This window comes from Schistocerca nitens, chromosome 6 (assembly GCF_023898315.1).
Source record: "Schistocerca nitens isolate TAMUIC-IGC-003100 chromosome 6, iqSchNite1.1, whole genome shotgun sequence".
Taxonomy (NCBI): domain Eukaryota; kingdom Metazoa; phylum Arthropoda; class Insecta; order Orthoptera; family Acrididae; genus Schistocerca; species Schistocerca nitens.
The window spans coordinates 152,926,495-152,939,342 of record NC_064619.1 but is presented as its reverse complement, the minus strand read 5'-3'; the positions used below and the strand labels follow the sequence as shown (position 1 = coordinate 152,939,342).

Here is a 12,848-nt window from a genome sequence, read left to right as displayed (position 1 = left end):
TTTTGAAATGAATTTCATTATCACCGTCTTAATTGAAATTACTTTTCAGATATAATTTACGTGATGTTTTCCGGAAATAATTATATTCATTAATTACTAGGCTCGTAAATCTTTATATAAATAATTTATTTGTATAAAGATTTACGAGCCTAGTAATTAATGATGGAGGTCGTTAATTCAGACAGTATAAAAACTCTTTGTATAATTATCGAGTGAATTATCGATATAGAATTAGAAAAAATTAAAAATTAAAACAAATGTAATTTACATGAAAACTAAAGCACAATAATATTAGTTTCGAGTAAAGTGGTTTTTGACTCATTTAAGCTAACAATTGTGATTGTTAAATTTCATGATTCAAGATCGATGGCGGGCCGTTGTGGCCGAGCGGTTCGAGGCGCTTCAGTCTGGAACTGCGCTGCTGCTACGGTCGCAGGTTCGAATCCTGCCTCGGGCATGGATGTGTGTGATATCGTTAGGTTTAAGTAGTTCTAAGTCTAGGGGACTGATGACCTCAGATATAAAGTCCCATAGTGCTTAGAGCCATTTGAACCAAGATCAATGTTGCTAAATGGAACTATATGACAAATAAAATTATATTATCAGAAAAACTGTGTTTTTGTGATAAAATACATGCAAAATTATCTTTAAACGTGCAATATATAATTTAAGTATAAAAATCGACTTAAGTCAGGCCGAAACTTATGCGGAATCTGCACATTTCAAACGAAGTACGAAAGTTCTGAGGAGGCAAGATTCATTACAATCCAAATCTGTATCCAGTATATCCCGTGTTCTTTGACTTCCATAAGGCATTCGATACACTTCTGCTGCATTGCCATCTAATGAACAAAATTCAAGCGCACGGAATATTAGACCAACTGCGTGAGTCGACTGAAGTGTTTCTAACCAGTAGAACACACCATGTTATTCTCAGTGAAGAGAAATCTTCAGACGTAAAACTGACTTCAGGGGTATCCCAAGGGAGTGTTGTAGGTCCACTTCCACAATATAAAGGGTGATTCACGAAGATATGCAAATATTTTAATATGTCATTCTACAAGTAAAACTATACAAAAAAGTGCATATAAACATAGGTCCGCAAATATTTATTTACTAAGTTACGGCTAATAAAAGATTTTGCCTGAAATTTAGTAACTTCGCTAATATGAAGCCATGGCAAAACTGTACGAGGTTAAAATAAAGCACGACTTCCATTTAGTTTGTTGTTATTGATTTACTCAGCTGTCTAGGATCCAACCGATATGGTCACGAGCGCAGGAGAGGTGCTGCAGGCGTTGTCGTGCTGTTAACAAAGGCACTCGCTTCGGTCGTCTGCTGCCACAGCCCATTAACGCCAAATTTCGATGCACTATCCTTACGGATACGTTCGTCGTATGTCCCACATTGATTTCTGCGATTATTTAACCCTATGTTTCTTGTCTGTTAGTACTGACAACTCTACGCAAACGCCGCTGCTCTCGGGCGGTAAGTGAAGGCCATCTATATGGTACTATATGTGCATATCGTTGTCCTATGACTTCTGTTATCTCACTGTACTGTGGGGATATTAATCTAAATCTGTAGCCAAAGGGCAAGAAACAGGAAAGGTACAGCTGAAATAGTGCAGCCGATGCGACAAGAAGGTGAAGATGGTACGTAAAAACAGCATTTGGAATTGATTACACTTTTCTACCAGTTTTCTGTGGTAATACAGAAGCTACAGCTGAGCTAAAAAATTAAAAATGTTATCCAGTTTTGGGGATCACCGCTCTTAGAATAGTTATATATTATCAAGTCATCTAAGTTCATCTCTTTAATTCTCTCCCTTTGAGAACTTGATAAAAGCAAACTTAAAAGCCGTTCTTTATTAACTGCGCTGTCTTCAACTGGCTCAGGGTGCTAAATGACCTTTCAGTAGTGCACGCTGTTGCCAGAATTGTGAGATAAATCTGGAAGGGTCTTCGTAACCGAAGGAGGTGACTTAACTTTTACTTCACAATTCTTGTTATTTGTTAAAGCATACGAGCTGCTTCTTTTGCAGAAAGATTTTCGATATCACAAAGCGCAGAAAATTAGTACAGACGTCTGACAAAAATAGCTTCCTTTATATTTTTCATGGCGTTGTAACGAATGAAGACTGATTTGAAAGGGGTATTGTCGTTTTCTGTAAGACTTAAGTAACACAACCAGAGAGTCGAAGTAAGGAATGAAAACGGGAGTAATTAAGTGGATCGATCACAGGAATCTTAGGTACTTCGATTTCACCATATAAATGGATCAACACATTTTAGTTTTGGCCTTCATTAAAATCATTAATGATTTGGGCGAAATTACAAGTGGAGTCATAGAATAAAATAATAAATGGATGATCACTAATAATGTGATAATGAAGGTATCTAACAAGTATCTCATTCTGTAACCACTCCTTGAAGTAAATTATTCGACTGTACAAGAGCTGGAAAATATGCATTCAATGAATAATTCATAATCTACATTTCTCAGTCTAATCCAAATATTTAAACAAGAATTCTAGGTCTTCCATGTCCTGTTTGTAGCTGCAAAAATTTATCAAGAACTCATTGGCTAGAATCAAGAACACAAGAAGAAAACTAGCCGAAACGATGCAGTATAAAGCAGCCTGACAAATAATGAAGGTATCTAACAAGTATCTCATTCTGTAACCACTCATTGAAGTAAATTATTCGACTGTACAAGAGCTGGAAAATATGCATTCAATGAATAATTCATAATCTACATTTCTCAGTCTAATCCAAATATTTAAACAAGAATTCTAGGTCTTCCATGTCCTGTTTGTAGCTGCAAAAATTTATCAAGAACTCATTGGCTAGAATCAAGAACACAAGAAGAAAACTAGCCGAAACGATGCAGTATAAAGCAGCCTGACAAATAATGAAGGTATCTAACAAGTATCTCATTCTGTAACCACTCATTGAAGTAAATTATTCGACTGTACAAGAGCTGGAAAATATGCATTCAATGAATAATTCATAATCTACATTTCTCAGTCTAATCCAAATATTTAAACAAGAATTCTAGGTCTTCCATGTCCTGTTTGTAGCTGCAAAAATTTATCAAGAACTCATTGGCTAGAATCAAGAACACAAGAAGAAAACTAGCCGAAACGATGCAGTATAAAGTAGCCTGACAATATATACAACTTATTACGATAATTTTCACAACAAGTGCTTCCATTTATTGGGTTAGAAGTCGACTCCAGAGTACTTCCAGTTTTCCTAGGAATAGCGCTGGTAAATTTACAACGTTTTCGCCCAACATAGCTGTTTCATACAATACCAAGTTATGTTTGTAACTATTTTAATACACAACAGAATTTGTGCAATGATTTCTTCAGGTTTTTATTGCTGGAACAGGTCGATCAGCGTGCACTTGTTTATCGTAAAAGGAAATGTTATTTCCAGTAGTTATTGCTGCTTTAGGTGACCTGTTGTACTGTTTGTTGGAGGGATCTTCTACACCAAGGCCTCTGCGTATCTGCAGGTACTGGCGTGATAACTCCTTATTGCCTCTCCTTACATATTCATCCTTCGTCAGGATTTGGTAGTCTGGCATTATATGGTACGTTGTTTTTGAATGCCTCACATGAAAACGAAACTTGTCAATCCGAATTCTTTCCACAATTAGTCGTTCATGATATTTCCTTCTTAAAGCCTGATTAAAATGGTTCAAATGGCTCTAAGCACTATGGGACTTAACATCTGAGGTCATCAGTCCCCTAGACTTAGAACTATCTAAACCTAACTAACCTAAGGACATCACAAACATCCATGCCCGAGGCAGGATTCGAACCTGCGACCGTAGCAGCAGCGCGGTTCCGGAATGAAGCGCCTAGAACCACTCGGCCACATCGGCCGGCTAAAGCCTGATTACGTACATTTGTTACGATAGTTTGAAACTCAGATCTTATTCTTTTAAACCATAGGTGTGTCCGCTCGTTGTAGATTTTTAATTGTCCAGGTAGCTTAGCTGACTGCCCTTGAAATGGTTTTTCTGTACAGGTTTTATTTTAGTCCCTTTCGACTCTGATACTTGATGTTACGTAGTGTATTTTAGCCTTGTTATTTGCGTGTCCTGTTAACTACCATTATTTTCGATCTGTCAGTGGTTCCTCACAACAAACTTCGTAAGGGAGTAGAAGTTTAAATATGCCTAGTTATTGTACAGCTGCCCATGTTGCCTTCCAGAATGGACTCTAGATACTATGCGTACACCGTTCTGTGCAGTGAATACTTTATGTTCACGAAGGTTAAGTTCATTAGTTTGTGTTCTGCATAAACTTTTTTAAGGTCTTGACTACTTGAGACTCAATTTATGTCGCTTCAGTTATCTCGGTATGGCGATAGTTAGGGGGAGACTATGAAGATCTGCATTGACGGGTTGGTAGTGCAACAAAATGAGAATTGTTTATTTATTGAAAGGCACGTTGTGTACGGAGTAGTTACAGGAATAGCTACGTAAGATGTCGGACTAGGCTCGGGACACGTATTGACTGATGGCTTTCGTGTAGCGTTCGCCGCAGTTTTTCAAGTTTAATTGCTGTCAACGTGTACAAGGTCACACGGTTTTTAAATAGCATTACGGATTATTCCCTGCCGCTTGTTATTAGAAGATACTGTCCACTTCGGATACTTACAGAGAGAACTGTTGACCGTAGGAATAGAGGGAGAATCATAACTACGCATAACATGCCTCGAGCGCCCGTTAACAGCAATCGCTCTGCTTTTCTCGACGATACAAGTCAAGTGCTGCCTTCATCACTCTGATCGGTGTGACAGGTAAGCCGCGTTACATGACCTAACAGCACCACGGGTCTTATTTTACTTATACTTTGTTCATTTTATTCTGCCTACCCTGTACTTATTGGGGGCAGTTGTACTATTGTCGGATGATTGGTTCTGTTCCTCAGAGTAAGATTGCCTTTGTACCGTCCCCTGGAAATGATTTTAGTAAAGACATTAAATGTATGTTAAAAAAAAATACTCATCTCTTACTCGCAAGGCGAATTGAACCAAAGACATAACACTGAATAGCGTTTGTGTGTGTGTGTGTGTGTGTGTGTGTGTGTGTGAGAGAGAGAGAGAGAGAGAGAGAGAGAGAGAGAGAGAGAGAGATCTGGCAGGAAAAGATAAAGACATGACAAAAACTAGGTGACAAGTGTTTTGTTTGATAAAATGTTTCATCTGTCTGGCCAGTACTGTACCAATTAATAATTTCTTGCTTTGTGTTTTAAAATACATTTGTTATCATAAAGTTTACGTAAAACATCGTCCTTTCCTGGGTTGTAGGACGTTATGATTAGTGGACTATTCCCATTGTTGACCGCCTTTAAGGCGCATAGTATTAATTTTGTTAAATAGGGCCCATAGAGCCAAGTTTTGCTAAAGAGATGTGATAATTCCTTAACATGTGATGAAATATTTAATAATAGTGGTAAGAATTTTCAGATTTTGCGTCAGCTTTCACTCGTACCAAATTACATAGCCTATCCCGAATGCGTTAACTAATAGCTTCTAGAACGGGAAAGTTTTGCATTATGTTAAGTAAATGTCATTAGTGAGCTTAACCAAATAAAATGTGGGTTGTTGTCTACATATAAATCGAACCAGATACTTGAGATGAATAACAGAGCTCATGTTTCTAAAAATTTGTAGCCTGGTGCGAGAAAAGAGGATTGCATGTTACGTAATAATTCCACAGCCTGAATTGAGACAAAAAGGTTTGCGTGTTACGTAATAATGCCACAGCTCTGCAAGGACATTTAATAGCCATATTGAAAATAATTCTGCTCAACGTCTACTTAAAAGCGAAGTCGTTGAAGTTACCATTTGGATTTTAACTTACAATGCGTTTAAAGCAAAGACAATATTCACCAAGTATTTTTCATGCTACAGCGGCAATCGTAACAGACCACACCAACGTAAAGAGGCTTTATTTTTTGTTAATTCGTGCTACACCTCGCATGATGTGACAGCTAAGATATTGATGGTTACTATCAAAATGTGGATTGTTGTTTCTTGTCTGTGTAGCTAATCAGCGTCAGTTCTTTCGTTTCTGTCCACGGCATCTGATAGTGGTGGCGGCGATCTTACCCGAATTGAGATACTCGCCGGAGACTCTTTAACACGATGCCAAGCGACAAGCTCTGTGTACGAACAGCTTCGGGTGAGCCGCGCCTCAGTAATCTGAGTGAAAACAAAGGCCCTGAGATCTCGTAATGCACCCTGTGTGCAACAGCTGATCAGATCTTAAATATATTGTCTGTTGACATCACTGTCAACTACATTATTCACTGAGGCGGCAGGATGACTACATTTTCAAGATGACGGTAGGGCCTCAATATTTCAGTTAATGAGAGCGCTGTCTGCGACAGATAAGCACAGGGGACTGGCGGCTGGCTGGCACATAGTTCTAATGTGTCAGCAAGTTCCGCCACAGCGTACACTTGGCTGCAGATTTAAGGATGCAGTCTGGGAATTTCAGTTTAATTGACCATCAGAGTAATCACTCAACACTTTATGAACTACAAATATACCAGTTACTTAGACATTCCCGGGTTCGATTCCCGGCGGGGTCAGGGATTTTCTCTGCCTCGTGATGACTGGGTGTTGTGTGCTGTCCTTAGGTTAGTTAGGTTTAAGTAGTTCTAAGTTCTAGGGGACTGATGACCATAGATGTTAAGTCCCATAGTGCTCAGAGCCATTTTACTTAGACAAAAACACTGATTTTTTACTGTATTGTTTATTAACTTTGACTTTTGTTGACAAATGATATGAGAAAGAAACTCAAAACAGTTTGTCCTTTAAATGTGCAATGTGAATACCATTTATCACAGGCCACACATTCAGTCTCCACAGGAGCATTTCACATAAGAATGTTCCTAGCAAACAGGAACGTAGCTTATCCAGCCGAATTCCCGGTTTATCCAGGTTCATTCTTTGTTTCCTTTGTTTTTTTTTCTTTTTTTAACGCAAAAATGTGCGATGTACAGTTGGTTCAAATGGCTCTGAGCACTATGGGACTCAACTGCTGAGGTCATTAGTCCCCTAGAACTTAGAACTAGTTAAACCTAACTAACCTAAGGACATCACAAACATCCATGCCCGAGGCAGGATTCGAACCTGCGACCGTAGCGGTCTTGCGGTTCCAGACTGCAGCGCCTTTAACCGCACGGCCACTTCGGCCGGCTGATGTACAGTTGGTATGATACGGTATGTGCACAGTTGTTATGTTGGCACCACAGGGATCAGGTTACTGAACTATCGAGTCGGAAGGCGCGGAAAAGCAGATTGACCTGCTAGTTGTAATTCCACCACAGAAATTTGTGATGTTGTGAACACCTTTGAATCCTTTAAAATGTCAGCAGACGTTCCTGGTTGTTCAGATGTGGACTATTGTGACGTAAATGCTTGTTGCAGAATGACGATGATGCTGCTCATCGTATGATGACAGAAATTGAAATTTGTATTTGCGCCTGTCGTACTACAGTGAACGACAGTTATGGTGAATTGGACAAAGAAAGTGGCGTTTGAGGTGAAAAAAATAGTTCAAATGGCTCTGAAAAGAATGGGACTTAACATTTGAGGTCATCTAACCTAAGAACATCGCACACATCCATGCCCGAGGCAGGATTCGAACCTGCGACCGTAGCGGTCACGCGGTTCCAGACTGAAGCGCCTAGAACCGCTCGGCCATGAGGGTAAGAGATAGTGCCTCATGTAGAGGCGACATCACAGCTGAAAAAAATAATGGTTTATGTAGAACGTATCCCGGAAACATTTCTAGCCCAAATGTGGTTCGTCAACACCACACTTAATGGGATAGCAGATAGCCAAAATTACTCAAATTTCTTTGACATATTCCGTATTTTAACAAACATCATATTCGAGCATTATAAAAGATATCTCGAACAATTTGCCATCTCCCTTTGCATTCACGTCAAAGAATGCCATTCTGCTTGGATAACTATTCCTAACCGCAAAGCCTGTTTAATGCGAGAAATGCCAAGTAGCCTTTCATTGTCAAGTAGCTGTTTATAATCATACAGATAACTGTTACGTGCTCCTTATGTACTATATGTAGCACCTCCACAGGATCCATGGTCATTCTGTTGGATGATGAAAGACGATACGCCTTCTGATAATCCCATGGAGACATGGACGTGTGCATAATTGATATGTGCCTCCCGTTCACCCACACATTCGCTCATCGTGTTCCATACATCCGATTAAGAAGGATAACCTTCAGGGATGTGGAACTGCGCTCAAGGAAACAAATCCCAGCACCAAAATATAATTAATGTAGAATAACGAAATTTCAGGAATCCGTTTGTCTAGATAACATATTTAAGTAATAAACATTGCAAGATCACAGGTTAATGTAAGCGTGAGATAAGCCATTGCAAATGTGAAGCACTGGTACACCGGTGTAACCGCCAAATGTTGAAAACAAGCATGCAAATGTGGACGCATTATATGGTACAGTGTTGGATGTCAGTTTGTGGGATAGGCTTCCATGCTTGCTGCACTTGGTTCATCGATACAGGGACGGTTAATGCTGGTTATGGATGACGCTGGAGTTGTCGATCGATTATGTCCCATACGTGCTCGACTGGTGGTAGAACAGGCCAAGGTACAACATGTAGACACTCTATAGAGCATCTTCGCTTGTAACAGCGGTATGTAGGCGAGCGTATCCCTGTTGGAAAACACCCACTGGGATGGCAGTACATCAAGTCGAATCACCAGATTGACGTGCAGTTTTGCAGTCAGGCCGCTTGGGATAACCGCGATAATGCTCCTGCTGTCATACGAAATCTCACCCAAGACCATACCTCCAGGTGTAGGTCCGGTGCGTTTAGCACGCAGACAAGATGGGTGCATGTCTTCCACTGACCTCCTCCTAACCAACATATGGCCATCACTGGTACCGAGGCAGAACCAGCCTTCATCAGAAAACACAGCAGACCTCCACCCTGCTCTCCAATGAGCTCTCAATTGACACCACTGAAGTCGAAAATGGTGGTGATCTGCACGCGCCAGGGCGCGTGGCTCGGAGCTCTCCTTGAAATAATCGATTTGCAGCAGTTCGTTATGTCACAGTGGTGCCAACTGCTCCTCAACTTGTTCTTGCAGATGCAGTAGCTCCACAGTCCCTCGTCGAATACCATAGTCGTCCCTCTCCGCAGTGCCACGGGGCAGTCCGGAGCCCGGTCTTCTTGCGACCGTACATTCTCGTTGCCACCGCTGCCAGCAATCATGTAAAGTGGCTACATTCCTCCCAAGTGTTTTTGCAGTTTCGCAGAAGGAACCTCCAGCTTCTCGTCGCCCTATTACACGACCTCGTTCAAACTCAGTGACGTGGTGATAATGGCGTCTTTCAGACCTACTGGATACAATTCTGTAAATTAAATTTTACTGTCTCTTAGTTGCAACGGAAATATTTTCTCCAGTGGAAACCTCATGTACACATTTATGAATGTTCAGTTTTTTTATGTTGTACAAGTGCTGCCAACTGCAGGGCTCACTATAAAAATATCGACAAGTTAATGTAGCAGTGCGCAGCAGCTTGTGACCGTCATAATACTTGGAAGTGTTCCCCTGTACAAATGAATATCATTTTTGTTACTTTGCATGGTAATTATTGAATGATCAGTTTATTTATTACAACAGTGAACATTTCAAAATTAGTTGTTTTAGTCCATAAAAAGAAGCCAGGTGTACAAAGTATATTTTGAAAACGGATATATATTTTTGTATAGCTCTTGCATCTAAAATCATTTTAAAAAATCACCTAAGAACATTACAGCATAAAGAGAAATTTTCCTTCCTCCAGAAAAAATTAAGGTCTGAAATGGCCAAAGGCATTCTTGACGAACGTCAACTACCACGTCCAGTCTCAAAGGTAACTAAAGCTCACGACCGTTACAGCGTGTATTTGAAGCAAACCTGATTTGCATCCTCATAGAGGCTCCACTAGCGCGAGTCTTACACAGCTGGCGCATAATGGGAATGGACATCATCTTTCAGGTATAGAAACACGCCTACCAACTTTCGTTTATGTCGCACAACTCCTTCTTGGTGTTGCGATTTTTTTGCCGTGACTGTACCAAGGTAAGCATTTTTTTTAAAAAAAGGCAAATCATGAAAACCTAGTGTGGACAGTGTATTAACCATGAAGAATCACTATACAGCTTAACGCTGTTAAAGTTCATATCAAGTAAATTTAAGCAAGTAAATGACAAAGTCGTTATTCTGAACAAGCTGCTCTTTTAGCTTAATATTTATTTCATTGCGTTGATATTTTTAAAAGATTATCTACACATATTTACAATACATTACGCCTTGTCATGCACCTTTACAAGGAACGCTGCAATTTACCATGTAGCTAAAAGAGCTCTTAAATCTGTGAATTAAGATATTCAGATAATTTATGGAAAAAGTTTCTAGTGAAACATGTCTTTAATTTTCGTTAGATTTGGTTGAGATTCCCAGTTTCTTTATTTTGAATGCGATACTGCTGAATATCTTTGGACCACAGTGCATAACTTCTATCTTATCTGTAGGCGCCCCCGTTAGCTGAGTGATGCCGGCACGGTAGCTCAGCGTGTTCGGTCAGAGCTACCCTCTGTAATAAAAAAAACTGAGTGAACGAAACAACGAACACACTAAACGGCTGTCATCGGACGTCCGTAATGAACAATTCAACGAACAATATAGAACAAAAATGAGATAAACAGAAACAAAAGTGGTCAGCGTGGCGGAATGCCATGCCAAGGGGCCCGGGTTCGATTCCTGGCTGGGACAGTAGTTTTTCTCCGAACAGGGGCTGGGTGTTGTGTTGTCCTCATGATTATTTCATCCCCATCTCCCATCGCCATATGGCGGCGAATGCGATAAGTACTTGCTCTCGGCAGCCGAACTTCCCCGAGTGGTGGACTACCGGCCCACAATGCCGTACGCTCATTTCCATCCGTAGACAAGGAGATAAAGTCTAGAGATAATTATTCCTGTGTTTTGTATTGTATTTTTGTGGATTACAGCTCCGCTAAAACGGGTTTGTATTGGTAGTATTCCTCCAATTACAGCTTATAGTGACATTTTCGCTTAAATTCTCTTCATTGGCTCTAACTGCTGACCACAACTTCTTACGGACTCATAGAAAATTCGACAGCAATGAGTACTTAATAATACTATTGAACATTTCTCGATCTTTAAAGCTACAATAATTACATACAATAACCAACTGCATTCAATGAACAGAACTTGCAGTTAAACTGCAAGCAACCAAAAATTGTGCAGAGAAGTGTACACAGTAAAAATGTGTGTGTATACTTCATATTGTCTGAAACAGAGGCTTCTGCGAAACATACCTTCTTTTAGCTAATGAAGTGACAGGATGTCGTACAGACAGGAAATTGAGACGAATATGCGTTGTTCTGGATACACTGCACTCTAACTCTGCGCGATAACGTTATCGGCATGTGATGGAGTGATAAAACTGCACAGCCACCAACGAATGTTCCATGTGAAATGTTGGCAATTTTTTATCTGTTACGCTCCCCTCCACAAGGCATCTTTCGTACTGTTTTTATAGGAATGAAATTGCTTGAGAAGCATCGTGACTGTGTGATAGCAAACGTGTAGAAAATAATTCAGCACCCAATGACTTTCCGCTTCTGATTCTTTCAAATATCTTGGCGTGTTCAGATGCACCGCTCATTGTCAGAAGGCGTGATTTCTGTTCCTGGCTTTCACAGTTTTGCAAACATGTCCTATTAAGCAATAACTGTTCTTCTTTATTTGTATATTACGTTGTTTTACAGTGGATGAAAGTGTGCATTTTTCATGTTCTGTAATGAAACATCATGTTTTCTAAAATATCTACTAATGATGCGTATCTTGCAATGAAAGGATTACTAAGTAATTCTGTGGTGTTCGTAAACTTAGTTTCAATTTTGAATATTGCAGTCAACAATGCGGTATAATCGTAGTTTTGCTTAACCAACAGAACTGTTAGTTCCATTTTACTGCCTGTTCTGTTTTAATTTCTTACCGTTGTTTCCTCTCCACCCAGAGCTGCATGCTGCAATCCTTTATTAGTTTTGTCACATACAAAATAAATAAATATTGCAAGTAAGTCATTGTCACGTGACACCGCTGCTTCTGAAGAACCTTTCCAAGTCTTCAGGCTCTGAACAAAAGTAAATGTGCAGAGAAGTTTAGAATCAAATCAGTGGAATACAATATTGCAGGAAACCTGTTTAATTAATTTTGTTTGTGTGGTTTTAGAATTTTGTGCAGCGTCTTTCCTTGTATCTATTGTAATGTCAACATCAATCAGTTTCTTTTGAGAAATTATACGCACAAGTAAACACAGTGCAAAGTGTCACTATACTATTAAAAAACCAGAAACAAAATTTAAAAGTATTTTTTACTTAAGTAACTTGACGAAGCACAAGTCTCTGACAAACATTGTAGTTTCACAACTAAATAAGAACAACACTAAACCGTATCTCGCTATAGCAGAGTGGTTTCTAACGATGAAAGCCTTGGTAGTTACACCATTTTTTCCATTAATTTACTGTGGTCAAATAGCATTTAGTAAGAGCTTTTATTGCCCACTGTGGGAAACGACGAAAGTTATGTGTTAAAAAGATTTACTTGTTTTTAAATTACATCAAAATGCGATACACTTGACTTGATTTACCCAAAAAACGCATGTTGTTGCGGGAACTACTTGTAGAAATTTTCAGCTTGTTCCTAAGCTCTTATCTGAGGCGAAGAAAATTTTTGTCGAATCATCATGCA

The 12,848-nt window shown here is 39.6% G+C and overlaps 1 protein-coding gene across 4 annotated transcripts in view; it reads right to left on the bottom strand.

Annotated features, from left to right (window-relative positions):
- LOC126262663 (probable cytochrome P450 6a14) overlaps positions 1 to 12,848 on the bottom strand; it is a 103,463-nt gene that overhangs the window by 52,460 nt on the left and 38,155 nt on the right. Inside the window, exon 1 of one of the 4 annotated variants that reach the window (XM_049959435.1) lies at positions 11,411 to 11,532. The exons of the other annotated variants lie outside the window; for them this stretch is intronic. The gene's annotated coding sequence lies outside the window, so the exon portion shown is untranslated. Of the gene's footprint in view, positions 1 to 11,410; positions 11,533 to 12,848 lie in introns of those variants that run through there. 4 annotated transcript variants of the gene reach the window in all.